Source organism: Chenopodium quinoa, unplaced genomic scaffold, assembly GCF_001683475.1.
Source record: "Chenopodium quinoa cultivar QQ74 unplaced genomic scaffold, ASM168347v1, whole genome shotgun sequence".
Taxonomy (NCBI): Eukaryota; Viridiplantae; Streptophyta; class Magnoliopsida; order Caryophyllales; family Amaranthaceae; genus Chenopodium; species Chenopodium quinoa.
In genome coordinates, this window is record NW_018744878.1 from 2,027,423 (window position 1) to 2,031,068 (window position 3,646).

The 3,646-nt window shown below is 35.7% G+C and overlaps 1 long non-coding RNA gene across 2 annotated transcripts; it reads left to right on the forward strand.

The window, feature by feature from the left end:
* The first annotated feature begins 1,589 nt into the window (after nucleotides 1–1,589).
* LOC110705294 lies at nucleotides 1,590–2,773 on the forward strand. Of its 2 annotated transcripts, none has more exons than XR_002508059.1 (2): nucleotides 1,590–2,207; nucleotides 2,550–2,773. It is a non-coding gene; the product is annotated as an uncharacterized LOC110705294 (long non-coding RNA). The 2 variants fall into 2 exon arrangements; XR_002508060.1 differs by having other exon boundaries at nucleotides 1,617–2,094.
* The last annotated feature ends 873 nt before the right edge of the window (nucleotides 2,774–3,646 follow it).

Below are 3,646 nucleotides of genomic sequence, written 5' to 3' on the forward strand. Positions count from 1 at the left end.
ACTCCAGTCTTCCCTTGAGAGAGGCCACCTCTCGTGCTCACGTAGGTGTTCATCCTATGTGTTATTCACACACGTTCCCAGCAAATTCAAAAGTCTTTCCCTGTAGGCTTAAACATGTTTAAGCACCTTGCAAACCAGAGAATTACATGCAATAGAACTAGAACATTAAGAACATAAGTTCAACCCTTCAACTTTCGGTGTCGTTATCTATCCTGTTTTAAGAACTAATGGGACAAAGGTCTTAACTCTCTTAAGAACCTCAATCTATCCCTGCTCGGAAAACAACTGGACTAATGACATTAAGAGACAAACTCATCCTAGCAGAATCTAACTGGTAAAACTTACCACTCTTATAGAGTAATAGATTCAAACACATGATACATATATAACAAATCCACATGATTCATGCCAATGAAACAAATAAACCAAAACAGGTTCCAGATTTATTAAAACCAAATTGTCATGTCACATAGCTAGAATAGCTACCATTTCAAGTCATTACAACATAGGTCCTAAACCCATACCAGTTGATGACTCCACCACTAGTCTACGACTTAATCCCTTAGTAAAAGGATCTGCCAGGTTTTTCTCTGTTCGAGCATAGTCCAACAAAATAACCCCATTCACAATAAACTGCCTCACAGACTCGTGTCTGACTCTTATGTGCCTTTTCTTACCATTGTAAACGCTGTTTTTAGCAACACATATAGCAGCTTGTGAATCACAATGCATCGACACAGGTGGTGACGGCTTCCCCCACAAGGGAATATCAATAAGTAAATTTCTCAACCAATTTGCCTCTTGTGTAGCAAGATCCAATGCGATGAACTCAGCTTCCATTGTTGATCTAGCTATACACGTCTGCTTACCAGACTTCCATGAAACTGCACCCCCACTAAGGGTAAACACATAGCCACTCGTAGAGCTTGTTTCATCACTATTCGTTACCCAATTTGCATCACAATACCCTTCAAGAACCAAAGGATGACCAACAAAATTCAATCCCCAAGACACGGTTCCACATAGATATCTGAGCACACGCTTCAAAGCAACCCAATGTTGCTCACTAGGACAATGAGTATAGCGACTAAGTCTACTAACAGCAAAAGCAATATCAGGGCGAGTGTAGTTCATCAAAAACATCAGACTACCAAGCACCTTAGCATATTCAGTTTGAGATACACCGTCCCCCACATTTTTCACCAAAGTTCCAGAAGGATCAAAGGGAGTTCTCAATGGAGGCAAATCAAAACAATTAAAGTTCTTCAGAATTTTCTCCACATAATGAGAATGAGACAGAAAATACCCTTTCTTAGTTTTAGTAACTTTAACACCAAGGATCACATCTACCTCTCCCAAATCCTTCATCTCGAACTTTGAATTTAAATACTTCTTAGTTTCATTTATGACATACATGTTTGTGCCAAAAAGGAGCATGTCGTCAACGTACAGGCATAATATCACACATTGCGCACCAAACATCTTAGAGTACACACATGCATCACTACCATTGACAACAAAACCAAAACTAAGAACAGTTTTATGAAATTTTTCATACCATTGCTTCGGAGCTTGTTTCAAGCCATACAAGGATTTCTTTAGTCTCACTACTACAAAAATGGCCTAAGGAACCACTCTTAAAGCACCATATAAAGCACTAATCCGATTTCTTAGATAAAGAAACCGTATAGGAAAGAAATCTAGTTTCTTAGGTGGAAAATAAGAAACCATACATTACAAAAAACCGGTTTCTTAGATAAAGAAACCCTACAAAAGAGATATTTGGTTTCTTAGATGCTTAAATAAGTAACCATACATGACTTAAATCCGGTTTCTTATATTTCATTTTGTATTTAAGGAAATAAAAAAAATAAAAAAAAAAACTAAATTACCTTCATACTTCGTATAAACCGCCCCTTCTTGGCTTCCCCATTCCTCTAATCCTTATCTTCTTATAAACCGCCCCTTTTCCCCCATTTCTCTCATCCTTAGCTTATATTCTCCATCAACAGATCTGTCGCTCTTCTTGCTATTGTCATTTCATCGCACCGCCATATCTTAACAAGGTCATCTTCGTTCTCCTAGGATTTTTTGGTAAGCCCTTTTCAATCTCCGTTAGTAAAAATATTCCAAAACAATTATCATGTCGTCACCTCCCTATCAAGCCGTCATGTTCGAGCAAGAATGTCAATTTAATTAAAGTTCTAGTAAGCTTAAATTCCTCTGTGAAATTAAAGTTTTTCTTTGTTGTAAATTTTTGAAATTAGAGAGATAAAAATTAGATTTTTGCTATTTAATTACCGAATTGACTAATTGAGTTAAAAGAAAGAACGAAATTATTCAATTATTTTACAATTGTGTATTTAATTTCAGATCTATGGTAAATAGATTAATCAATTATTAAAAAGTCAGCTATAATTCGATTTTCGTTGGACCTATGTTTATTGGTTTTTTTTTTTTTAAATGTAATCCTATACTGTATGTTTTAAGTAATTTATATCATTTGTTAAGATTCAATTGATTTTTATGTATAATTATTGATTTTGTAGTGGAAGAAAGTGCAGCAAAGAAAATATATGGATTGAATCTGATCAAGACTGAAGATGTTGGATATAATAGTATTTTTTATTTTAGACAGTAATAGGACTGTTTTTAATTGTTGTAAGTGATGTAAATTGAGTTTATAATAAATAAAATAATACTTTAATGGTGTTATTAAATCCATGTATATCTTTATGTTATTAATTAGATATGTGATTATACATTTTGTCAAGTTGATTTGCTTTACTTTTTTTCTGGTTCAAGTGTCAGTTTCATTTGTAATTAGCACGATGTGCGTATTTTTAGTGAATAATGACAGCTTGACGCTGCGTTATTAATATTTTTTAAAAAAAAAATAGGCAGAGACCGGTCATCTTGACGAAAAGGTGTCTTAGCATGTATTAAAGAAACCAGTGCTCTAACGAATTCGGTGCCTTTGCCTTATTTCATCTTTACAAGGATCTAAGAGACCAGTTGGAATTCATAACTGGTCTCTTTAATTATTCTAAGAAACCAGTAAAAAGTTTTAGTCTCTTAGGATAAGAGACCTACTACCTAGGCACCATTCCTTTTCCGGTTTCTTATGCATGTTTTGCCCGGTGTCTTAGGCCATTTTTGTAGTAGTGTCTGCACACCTTATTCTCCATCCCAGGAACTACAAAACCCGGAGGTTGCTCCATGTAGATCTCCTCCTCCAAATTGCCATTCAGAACAGCTGTCTTAACATCCATCTGATGCACAATCAAGTTGTAAGATGAAGCAAAGGCAAACAAAACACGAATAGTGGCAATTTTAGTCACAGGAGAATAAGTATAAAAATAATCAAGGCCAAATTTTTGAGTGAATCCTCTTATCACCAATCTAGCTTTGAACCGTCGGTTCTCATTTTTCTCTTGAAAATCCACTTGCACCCAATAGCTCTGCTCCCTTTTGGCAGGTCCACAAGCTCCCAGGTTCCATTTGACATGATTGAGTCAAGCTCACTGTTTACAACTTCCTTCCAGAAGGTTGCATCTACTGAACTCATAGCTTCTTCAAACGATTTCGGATCTTTATCCACAACCTGTAGACACAGCATGATCTCATCTAGATCATCTTCGAACTC